General features: G+C 44.2%; 2 non-coding genes across 2 annotated transcripts; both read right to left on the bottom strand.

The window, feature by feature from the left end:
- Nucleotides 1-1,147: 1,147 nt before the first annotated feature.
- Nucleotides 1,148-1,218, bottom strand: TRNAG-GCC (transfer RNA glycine (anticodon GCC)). The gene has a single exon. It is a non-coding gene; the product is annotated as a tRNA-Gly (tRNA).
- Nucleotides 1,219-9,528: 8,310 nt separating this feature from the next.
- TRNAG-GCC (transfer RNA glycine (anticodon GCC)) lies at nt 9,529-9,599 on the bottom strand. Its single transcript has one exon. It is a non-coding gene; the product is annotated as a tRNA-Gly (tRNA).
- Nucleotides 9,600-12,004: the final 2,405 nt, after the last annotated feature.

Here is a 12,004-nt window from a genome sequence, read left to right as displayed (position 1 = left end):
CCTTCTTTATCGCTTGGCCATACTTCCCATTGCACCAGTGACAACGTGACATTCCTTGGTATCCAACTTGATTCTCACCTAAAATTTCATCATCATGTCAACCAGCTCAAGGAGAAAGCCGAATTTGGAATCTCTGCTCTATAACAAAATATCTTTCTTTTCCTGTTCTTCCGCGCTTTTATCGCCTTACTATGCGTTTTTATTCATGCGCATGTCAACTACGGCACTGTAACATGGGGAAACGCACAACACTGTTATTTGCGCTCGAAACAACACATTCCAAATCAGGCCGTACCCATCATTACCGGCAGTTCTTATAATTCCACTGCTATGCCTTTGCTACGTGAGTATAATGTTATTCATTAATAATTTGTTTCAGTGCAATCTAGCTATCATGTTATTTAGGTGAATTGTAAACAAAACTTTCTTTTCAGTTTACTGAGAATACTTTGTAAGATAGTACCCCACCAGGTTTGCAGCTCACAAAAATGTTCTTCCTACCCCCATTCTATGCTATTGATGGAGGAGTTCTCGTTTTATCTCTATTTCTTCATGGAATGAACTGCCCTGAGTTTAAAATTACCCATGTCCTTGTCTATGCGTAAATCAACTTTGAAATTTTTTTTTTTCACCACAATGGAAGACTTGACAGGTTTGTGTGTATGCCTTTCATTATTGATTATTTAAGTTGCTTCTACTCCGCTGTCTTTCTTCTTTTTGTACTTCGTGCAATGTTATATATGAGGATGGTGCTTTTACTTTACATTTCTATTTTCGCCCTGTAAATGTGTTTCGTTTGTTTCCATCGCATGGAATATTTGGTTATGAATATTACCCTTCTTAATAATGAACAAGAACCTCTCTGTTTTCCTGCTGGTTTATTTATAATGCAGATTAATTTTAATCGATCGAGGATATCGTTAAAGCATCCTGACTGTGGGTCCTTCGCCTGCATACTGATGTCTATGAGCTCATCCCTCATTTACACCATCAATTCTAATTAATTCATTAATTCAGCCCGAGGCACGACCGCCTGTACTGTGGACTTCTTGTTCGTCCTTGTTTTTGCAGCGAGCCATGAGTAGAGACCAACAAGCAGAAACAGCCACTTCAGTCAGCGAAAATGCTCCGGAGAAATAAAAAGAAATGCGTCGGCCGGGAATCGAACCCGGGCCACCCGCGTGGCAGGCGAGTATTCTACCACTGAACCACCGACGCCGATGTTCGGAAAGGCCCGCTGACTGTCTATATATAGTCACCTGTTACGCAAGTCTCCGTTAAGTAGGTCATTGCGCCGGCCGGCCGGTCTCTCCTACACAGAGGAGCACTCTATGTCGAGCAGAGGCCTTGTGGTAAGGCGAATGTTCACAGAATTGAATGTCCGGTATGTGGGCATGAAATTGTTCGAAATGACAACGTTTTTGTTTGTGCAGAACTAAGCAGTCAAGGAATTTCTGAAGACTGCATTGTTCGTTCCTTGCTGGGCACTGCATATATACTTAGTCTAAGCATAGCAGGCCACAGCAGTTGAGTAATATACTGAATATAGATTTGCAGCGACTTTTCACACGGCCATGTTTTTGTAGGGTTAGTGGCATCGCCCTTGTGCTGTGCGACCTCAGCGCCCGTTAAAGATCCCCAGGTGGTCGAAATTATTCGGGAGGCCTCCACTACGGCACCTCTTTCTCTCTTTCTTCTTTCATTCCCAACTTCCCCTCTTCTCTATGGCGCGGTTAGGGTGTCCACCGAGGTATGTGAGACAGTTATTGCGTCAGTTCCTTTGCCTAAAAACCAATTTACAATTCTTTCATTAAAGAACACCAGTTTTTTGAAATTTTTCAGCAGCCCTCCACAACGGCGCCTCTTTCTCTCTTTTTTTCTTTAGCTCCCACCTTACTCTCATCCTTCAAGGCGTAGTTGAGGTGTCCATACGCAAGTGACAGTTACTGAAGCTTTCATTTCCTCATAATCCGATTATTTTTTTTAGTTCCGTGACCCACCACGCTCTCTTCGCGTCTCAAAAAGTTACAACTATCATTTTGCTATCCACAGCTTGCAGAGACAGTTTCTGCCTCATTGCTTAGTATGTGCAAGATACAATTATTACACTTTTTATTCACCTCGAGGGAACAGGAAGTACCTGCAAAATTCTATCCGCTCCATCCTTACATAATACATATGTGAGTGCCATACCCACCAATTCTGCAGAAAACAAATTTTCAACGGGAAAGAATGAACGCAATTTTTTTTTGTATTCTACAAGATTTAACTATAACAACCAATACAACCGCACATCTCCTGTCCTGCCGGCTTTCATTTTTTTGCTTTTAACGTTATTGCTGTCGTCAGAAACGTTGCCCTTTGATTTTCTATGGCAATCTTTACTGCGCCATGCGAGCGGTGGAAGAACGTTAAAAAAAAGATTTTGCCACTGATAGAAAGAATGGACCATTACTTTCAATATTTACATACAGCACCTTATAATATTTCAATGTTCCAAAGTTTTTGTCCAAAAATGCTGGATATGTATGGTGCAAAGTCCTAGATATATGCATTACCTTACCGCGCCGAATACCGCATGCTTGTTTTCACCAAAATGCACTACATGACTGTGGAGCTCTTCCATGGCCTTTCAAAGATGTAAAGAATCATCTTTGACGTTCTGTGGCAGTTCACAGTAATTTACATCGTGTATAATGCAGAATTTTGCTCAGGTGTAAAGACGGAAAGGCTAGACAACTGTAGGACAATTATTACACATTGGCAGTGAATGAATACACTTTGCTGCGCAATTCTGAAGAAAAAAGAGCTAGCTTTGAATTGATGGAAATGCTCATTCAATTTTTCGGTACGTGATCGACTCCATAAAGAAATATTATCGTAAAGGTCATTAGCAGTCGTGCTATCTTGTTTTTAGTGTCGCATAGCCGTAACCATTGGTCTGTGGTTCGTTGTTCCTTTGACCAGTATATCTTGTGCTGTATTCTTGTGTTTGTTTGTTTTATATAGGAGAGTTCCCGCAGAAAACACGTCGTGTCGGGAATTTAACTTTCAATACCATGACATAAATGGAAGTCATTACTTTATTAGTAAAAGAAGTCTGTGTTGTGTTGTGTTGTGTTGTGTTGTGTTGGGTTTTATGGCACATAGGCAACTGAGGCCATTCTGTATGTAGGAAAAATTATTTTCTCTGCGGTGTTTTCAGTGGGCTTTCAGTAATTATCACGAAACCCTATTGTAGCGATGCTGTTTTTGGAGGTTTTCATGTGTCCTTACGCACCATACTAATCTCCAGTAATTGAAGTGGGAGAGAAAAATTTACGACGTTTACGCTTGTTGTGTCAATTCAATAATTGCACGAGAGCTAGTGAAAATGTTGTCACTTGTTTTTTTTTATCTTTGCTCATTTCCCCCTTCATTCACGAAAATCTCATTCACGCAGTCTTACCACATATGGTAAGACTGCCACACTTTTCGGGGTACGAGCATCCGCAGCCGAAGCCAAGCAGTGTGCGTGTCTTAGTACCTTCATAATCAAAAGGAAAAGTGTGGCAGTCTTACCACATATGGTAAGACTGCCACACTTTTCCTTTTGATTATGAAGGTACTAAGACACGCACACTGCTTGGCTTCGGCTGCGGATGCTCGTGCCTCTAGCTATGCTGTGAATCAAGTGCAACGCGTCACTGTGCGGACAGACGATGCTGCTATCTCCGAGTTCCCGGCGTTAAGTATCTTGGCGTGAACGTTGTCCACTTCTGTCTATGAAATTGTTCCGCACAAACTTCTGGATGTTTTCGGGCAGCGTCCTTAACCTGTGCTCCATATGTTCGACACGCTCATGCAATGCCCGTATTGTAATAGCCCTATTCAGGGCATTTGCGGAGTACAATAATCAAAATAAATATTGTTAAACTAGTACCAATCACTTGGGAGAGCTTGCCATATCTTGCCATGTCAAAATCATTCTTATTCTTCTGGTTATTTTATTCTCATGGCCCGAACCTGCGGTAATTACCTGCCGTATGTAGATCTATTTCCCTACCAATGCAAACGCTTCATTGTCATTGCCTTTTGTGACTGCTGAGCATTATTTTAGATTTCTTCATGTTAAAGCGACACTGAGAGGAAATTGAAGTTGACTTGTGTCGATAGAATACCAGCTCCTAACCTCAAAAAGGTCTCGCAAGGTAGAAAAGAGCAAGAATTAAAATGCAGGTATCCCCGCCACAGGCCGTGCGCGCGAGTGCTTGTGCGCATGGTCATCGCGCTTGTGCTTGGCGCTGTCAAGCACAAGCGCGATGACGAAATAGTCGAAACGACACGGATCACTGAGGCTGACAGACGTGCATGAAGGTATCGCGTTTGATATTGAAGTATCCATGTGTTGCTCTGAAACCGCTAGTGCACTTTTATGGCATGAAGAAGACGGGAAAAAAAGACAACCTGAATGTCGGCAGATTAAGAGAACCTATACTTGGCAGCGCAACATGTGGCCAGCTTAGTTTCGCTATATTTTGGTGTTTCGCGGCTATATGCTTTGCGTGCTCCCGTGAGTTCTTATTTGACGCGCCTCGATCTTCAAGTGCAGAGCAGCAGAGGAACTCTAAGTGCCCCTATAAGTGGCTCTCAAGCGAAACCCATGCTGTGGCACACCCCTGCTCCGATGAAAGCACCTGTGGAATGGTGCACGAGCCTCCACGTAAGCGAACTCACCACTCGCGGCCTTCGCTTCGTGATCGTATCAGCACGCAGAGCTGCATCAGCAGCAGTACGAGGGCTGTTATTATAAAATTTCAATATTTCCGCACGTACCAGTCCTTAGTCGTCAGTCGGGACGGCGGCTCGGTGGTGACAGCTGCCGCACCAGTAGCATGGCTTGCTATCTACGCCACCGACTTCTCTGCGCTCGGACTATCCTACCGAACATGCCACCTCAGCCATTAAAAGCATCGCACGTTGTGTGGCGTCTAGGTCGCTGAAATGCAGACTGCAGTTCTTTGCCAGAACTTCGCTGTCGTGATCTGGTACAGGATCCATCGTAACTCTGGTGCAAACGCAGACGAAGCGGTGGTAGGGTCGCCTGATAGAAGCCTCCAACGTCATTGCGGCGGTAGTTTCGTTTGTAGACTGCTGCTAGACTCCACCATTCGCCGCCAGCAATCATGGAGTTGACGTTTACGTCACTTTTCGGCTTTTTCGTCATCACAGACTCTCGAGTTTTAATTGGAGCATCGGAAAAAAGTTTTATTGCGAAAGCAATACTACACCAGGTCTAACCGCTCGTCGCGTTGTCCGTGGCCCGTGGACTCCCCTGCTTTCAAAAATGAATTGGCTAACATGGGTGGCACATTCTCTACCGTTGGCTTTGATATCTAACTACTGAATTTTTCTAACAAAAAAAAATTGGTAGAGGTGTCCTCAGTGCTCCTTTAAGTGTACGTCTTCGATTTTCCAAGTTCGGAACTGCACCCGGGCACATCTAGGCTGTGTCCGGACCGGAAGCAGAGTCAAGAGGGGCGTGTGCAGACAGCTCCAGCCTGCCCCGTGGGATCCGAAGCGCTTTGCAAATCGAGGATACGCTCGCCGTTGTCTGCCAATGGCCTGTTCGTTTGCATGCATAACCGCCGCACACCAGAAGATGCACCGGGAGAAATAAATTTAAGGCGATTGTGAAATGAGCTCAAGAAGCACGAAAAGATTAGGAAACGAGCCTTCTGGAGAAATTTGTCGCAATAAATGTTATTGGCTTAAACTTTTCGCTCTTTAGATTATTATAAACACTATCAGACGGCACGGTATTATTATCGGCGGTTCAAGTGGAATTCGGTCGCTGCTTCCTTCCCGCAGAAAAAACATGCCCCGAGAAAAGCATGAGTTTCTCATCCATTATTTTTTTTTTCGTGTGGGATCGGCTCAGTAGCCGAGCACCCTACATTCCATTCCCTCTTTCTTAACTTATGCCTTATGGCAGACTTCTCGAATAATAAAAAAAGAGCGCCCTTACCCCTTGAGCCACCGCGGCAGGTATGAAGTCAGATGGTCGGTGTGGGTTTCCTCCGGTCTCAAATCCCTTTCTTCCCACTCCCGTAGTCTTTGTAGCCTTGGTTTGGTTTGGTTTTATGGTGTTTAACGTCCCAGAGCGACTAAGGCTATGAGAGACGCCGTAGTGGAGGGCTCCGGAAATTTCGACCACCTGGGGTTCTTTAACGTGCACTTTCCCTGCAAAATCTGCAGATATTGTCAGCAAAAGCTGGGGCTGTTTACAAACTTTCCATTACTTATTCTAGCAACGTGACTAATGACTTTGATAGCATGCCAAAAAACTAGCTGCCATGAATCCAACCAGCCATATCTTTTTTCCCGAAAACTGATAGCACACCTAATACATTGAGTCGTGTCTTATGCGGTAACGTTTGTCGGAGTTCTTAGGTTTTTTTGCTCTTCTTCCGCTGTACGCAGGCTGGTCTGATGGTTTTTGATGAACGGGGAAACAGTGACGCTGTATCCGTTGGCTTTCGCTGAAGACAACGGCCGTGCTCCCGGCTCGAACCGGACAATGCAGCCACCGTAGGCGATCTGGGCGCTTGCGGGGTCAGCTTCACGAGGCTGTAGCAAGATGATAGCAGCAATGACCTTTGTGACAAAGGCGAATGATGTCAGACTAGGTGGCAAGACTATACAACTGTCGAGACCACCAAAAAATTAACGATATATGTAGGATAGAAGATCATTAATTTATGTTAAATATAGAGAAGGGCTGAGGAGGCAACCCTGCTGAACTCCATCACTAGTTGTTAGTCGCGAAGATGCGGATTTATTAGCAGCTCCGTATTGTTCGCGATTGCACACACGTATGATTAAAGTAGCTCTACCAGAGTTCCTCGAATTCCGTAGTATTCAAGTTTTGGTAATAATCTGTCGTGGTTTCACAGGTCTAACGCTTTAGTCAGATTAAATGGGCTCATTGTTAGTCTTTTTGCCTCTATATCAGGATAAATTATGGATTGATTTAATATTTTCATTTAAATCAGCATCAACATTGCACATATTTAAAAGTGACCACAAGTGCATTCCACTATTAGTTTAATATCCGACATTTGATGGCCCTTTTAGTTTCTTTATTTCTTGCTATGTGCTGTGAATGCCTTGATATATGACTCCTATTCATACCTTTGTGCATCAGTTTCAACCAATTTCACTTTTAACATATTGTATTCAATTTTTGTTATATTTATTTTTCTTTCTTGTATTCGTTTGAATGCTTCGATATATGGTACAATTCATAATTTTTTTATATATCAATCCTACCCAGTTTCGATTCAGCGCGTTGGCTTTGGTATGTTCTGTATTCATTGTGATCTGCACTGAATACTTTCTTCTTTTCTTCTTTTTATCCCTTGCAGGCTCCAGTTCTGTTTATGCTCCTTTGTTGATATGCTTTGTTTTACTTTGCAATACCTTATCAAGGGTCCCATTTTAGTATGCGACTTTGGAACCCTCGATAAGGTATTGCTAAGTGGAACTTGTGACTCTGGGACCCTCGTCTGTACTATTACTGTGGATTGAATTATGTATTGTACCTCATAATAGTAAATTGAAACTGAAACAATTAATGTGGATTGAATTATGTATTATACCTCGTACGTTGAGCACAGCTAGCTCTGTTTATTTTCCATTCATGTATCCATATTGCTAGTTTGTGAATAAATTATACGGGGTGAAAAACCGCTCAACCGAAAAACATTTCATTCTCAGCAACCTTTCCTAAAGGAAGCACAATTCGATGGGGCGGCAGTTTTCCAAACCCGTTTTGCTCACTCTCTTTTGTCTTGGTACCATATTTAGCTTTATATTGTGAACCATAACAACCTGTGCTGATTTTTCTTTTATTTAGAAGGTGGTTCGTACCGTATGAAGGATTTAATTTCACCCGCCAACTTTCCATCGCTTCAAACCGCTTCAAATTGTTGTGAATATTTTACCTCACGAAATGAACGCACTCCTACTTATTTCAGAGATTCTTTGGAAAAAGGTGCGTTCAGGGCATGAGTAAACACTAATACGTTCGCGCGTACATAGCGCAGGTCTGAGGTGTAGAGTGGAAACAGGAGTGCGTAAATATGGGTTCCCTGTTCTAAATCTTTCTGTTGAATGCTAGCTGAGTGCAGGGTAGTTACCCGCGAACCGCAGTGCAACAGTCCAGTCCCTAGTCCATCAGTTCGAATGGCAGTCAAATTTTCAGTCCCCTTCCAATTGTCGGCACTCGACAAAATATGCATACATCACAAAACAGTCCCGAACGCGTTGCGCTGAAGAATCGGCTTTCCAGTGGGAAGGACCCAACCGAAATCAGCGCCTGATACTGTCGGCAGGAAAAGTAAATATACACAATTGACATTGCAGATTTATTGGCGGGCAGCTCGTCTCTCCATTCAGAAAATGACGAGGACTGCAGGCAAGGTTTACCATGCTAAACATCTACCGACCAAGTAGACCACTAATGCATTTACAGGCATTAGAACTTCAAATTTTTAATCCGTGTTCGTGTCCCATTTACATCTCCAGTTCGCAGTACCTTGACTAGTATGGCACTTGAACCCGCTTGTACACATGCCTCCGTGGAGCGGAGGATATATGGCATCAGCAGATTGTCCAAGCAGTTGCCAGATTCTATCAGGGCTCTCACATCGCTTCTCCCTTAAAGGAATCTTAGGAGGAATCTTAAAAGAAGAGGAATCTGAACTCGTCTTTTTGCCGCGGGAACTCGATCTACACGTTCCCAGCATTGTTAGAAACTTCGATGTATTGCCCTGTGTGGCCGATTTCACTAATTAAATCGGATTAACGTCCGGCTCCCACCTTTTTATTTTTTTAATTCTCCCCGCACGGTGGCGGAAAAGACCAACGCGTGGAGTGCCTTTCCGCCAGCTCCGTGGCGGCTTGCCGTTCTGCCATCGGCGGAGTAATACGTAGTAATCCGTATAAGCGCATAGCCCGCACGTGTTTTTATTTCTGCGGGCGTATTTTGCGGCTATACTATCTGCGAATGAAACTATTTATTCACGGAAACCTAAAAAACAAAATAAAGCGAAAGCAAAGCCTACACGGAGCTGGATGAAAGGCACTCCACGCGTTGATCGACTCCGCCCACTGTACGGAGAGAATTAAAAAAAAATGTGGGAGCTGGACGTTAATCTGATTTTACTAGGGAAATCGGCCACACAGGACAATAAGTAGACGTTTTTAAGAATGCTGGGAACGTGTAGATCGAGTTCCCGCGGCAAAAAGACGAGTTAAGATTCCTCTTCAGTGCACCTTTAAGAGGCGTGGCGTGTGGTCTCGCATTTTCAAATGATACAGTAAACAACTTTAATGATTCATGAAAGAACAAAGTGAGGGGTGGGGAGGGGGGAAGGAGAGGAAGCAGGACGACGATGGACCCTGGGGCTGCTTTAGATGCCGGACGCTTTTGTGGTTCGGCGACTCCTTGGGCCGAGACCACTGCGGCGAAAAATAAAAAAAGAATGCGTCGGCCGGGAATCGAACCCGGGCCACCCGCGTGGCAGGCGAGTATTCTACCACTGAACCACCGACGCCGATGTCAGGAAGGTCTACTGACCGTGTATTGATAGCGCAACTTGTTACGCAAGTCTATGTAAGTCACTGCACCGGCTGGCGTGTGCTATACAGAGGCGCTCTCGTTTCCCTAAAGGAACTTCGGTGTTTGCAATATATTCCTGGACATTTAGTTCTTTGCTCAAATACTCCTCAAAACTAGTAGTTTCTAGTAACTTCCTTAATAAATAGTACTAGCACAAGTGCTCGCATTTGTAAGTGCATGTCGGCACGAAATTCATGTGGCGATATGCGGCAGGAGCAGACAGCAGTGGATTGCAAAGATGTCATGGGATGTCATGTCATGTGACGTGCCGTGACAGGGAAAACGGATGATGACGGGCGGACGGACGGATGGACAGATGGACGGATGGACGGACGGATGGATGGATGGATGGACGGATGGACGGATGGACGGACGGACGGACGGATGGACGGACGGATGGACGGACGGATGGACGGACGGATGGACGGACGGATGGACGGATGGACGAATGGATGGATGGACGGACGGACGGACGGACGGACGGACGGACGGACGGACGGACGGATGGATGGACGGATGGATGGATGGATGGATGGATGGATGGATGGATGGATGGATGGATGGATGGATGGATGGATGGATGGATGGATGGATGGATGGATGGATGGATGGATGGATGGATGGATGGATGGTTGGATGGATGGATGGATGGATGGATGGATGGATGGATGGATGGATGGATGGATGGATCGATCTTTGGATGGATGGATCTTCCTTTTTTATGCGGATGGATGGATCTTCCTTTTTAACTCTGAATCCCATCCTGATTACTTTTTCCCTGTTAATGATATTTTTCATATTTCTAAGCTATATAACTGTGATTTCTACTAAGATTAACGCAATTTCTATATTCCGATTCTACACCACCAGTACTATGATCTTCTCTTGCTCGTCTCTACTGTGGATGTGTAAAGTTTCCTTTCACTATTAGTAAAACCAAAAACTAATGACAACCTCATCATGCGTTTTCTGATACCTGGATAGCTTTACCGATTAAAAGAAAATGTTTAATGTTTTCGACACTGCTCCCGCTTGATGCACAAATATCAGCTCCCTGTTAACGCTTGCATCTATATTGCCTGCTTCTAAGGCAAGCTGATTTATCCCCAAATGAAAGGTTACGACTGGACTTATCACACGGTGTTTCCTTACGGGTTTCACCTTTACCAGCTCTGTGTTCATGCAGTGACTCTTTTGCCCCACTTTTTGTCGCCACCCTGCTGCCTCGGTTTCGCGAATTTTCGTTTTTTGTGTTCGTGATAACTTCCCTCACAGGGTTGCTGCCTGCGTATAGCCTGTCGTAAGCTTTCTAGTCCTTTAACTCCGATGCGTGCCCGCGTTTTTATTTTACGAATAGCTATAGACTTTGACTGCCAATCCCTTATCCAATTTTTCGTAGTCTTTCCTCAAACACTATTTTGCTCTTTCTTTTCCGTGTATCAAAGGACGAGCAAACCATATCCTCCACTGCAGCTTTGCTCGTTGTGTTTCCATGGGCCCCTGGAGGTAATCTTGACGAAGCAAAACTGCGCAATCTTCACAAAGAACACAGAAGCGGAAGACGAGACACCGGCGCTGTTTCGCTTCGTGGTGAACAGCCATCTAGCTTCCCATCATTCTTTGGTTCAAGTCCAGTACTCTTGTGCAATGATATTTGTGAGGCACCTGTGGAATATTGCAGTATACTGTTAGTAACATACTGATGGCAATGATCTACTCTACCGATGAGTCCCAAAATCGTGCTTCCAATGATTGTCGTTCGCTCGCACCTAGTATCCAAGACCGGCACGGAAAACGAACGGGGTCCATTTTTGACAATAAAAAGTGCAAAGCTACAAAACCTAGCTCGCAGGAACCATTTGCGAATATGTTGATTGTTATGGCGAAATCTGACGATGTGCGAAAAAATTGCCTTCAGAACTAACTTACCATTAAAAATATTGAGTCCAGAGTTTTCGGGCATGTAATCTGTAGTTTGTGCACTACACCTGTTTTAAGCACAGTACCCCTTTCGCAAAAGTCAACCGCGGAACCATTACGTACTTCCACAGTCCTGATCTACGTTTAAGCCAATTGCACATGCATATACAGGGTGTTTCACCTAATATTTTACACAATTTTTAAAAATAGGCTTTTTGAGTTAAAGGAGCGATTTTTCGACATAGCATTGTCAGCGGTATAATAAATCATAATGCAATAAGACGTGCTAACTAGCAGGCTGATTAACTAATACTTTTACTCTTAGGCTCCTTAATTGTTGAGAGGCGTGTAGCCCACCGTAAATAATATCCATATCAGCTTTTGTACTTCCTAAAACGCGGTTACCCTCGGCGCTGCGGC

The sequence above is a fragment of the Amblyomma mixtum genome, chromosome 1 (genome assembly GCF_055824585.1).
Source record: "Amblyomma mixtum isolate Tamu chromosome 1, ASM5582458v1, whole genome shotgun sequence".
NCBI classification, from domain to species: Eukaryota; Metazoa; Arthropoda; class Arachnida; order Ixodida; family Ixodidae; genus Amblyomma; species Amblyomma mixtum.
Note: the sequence above shows the minus strand (reverse complement) of the source record. Positions and strands in the feature narration are given on the sequence as shown.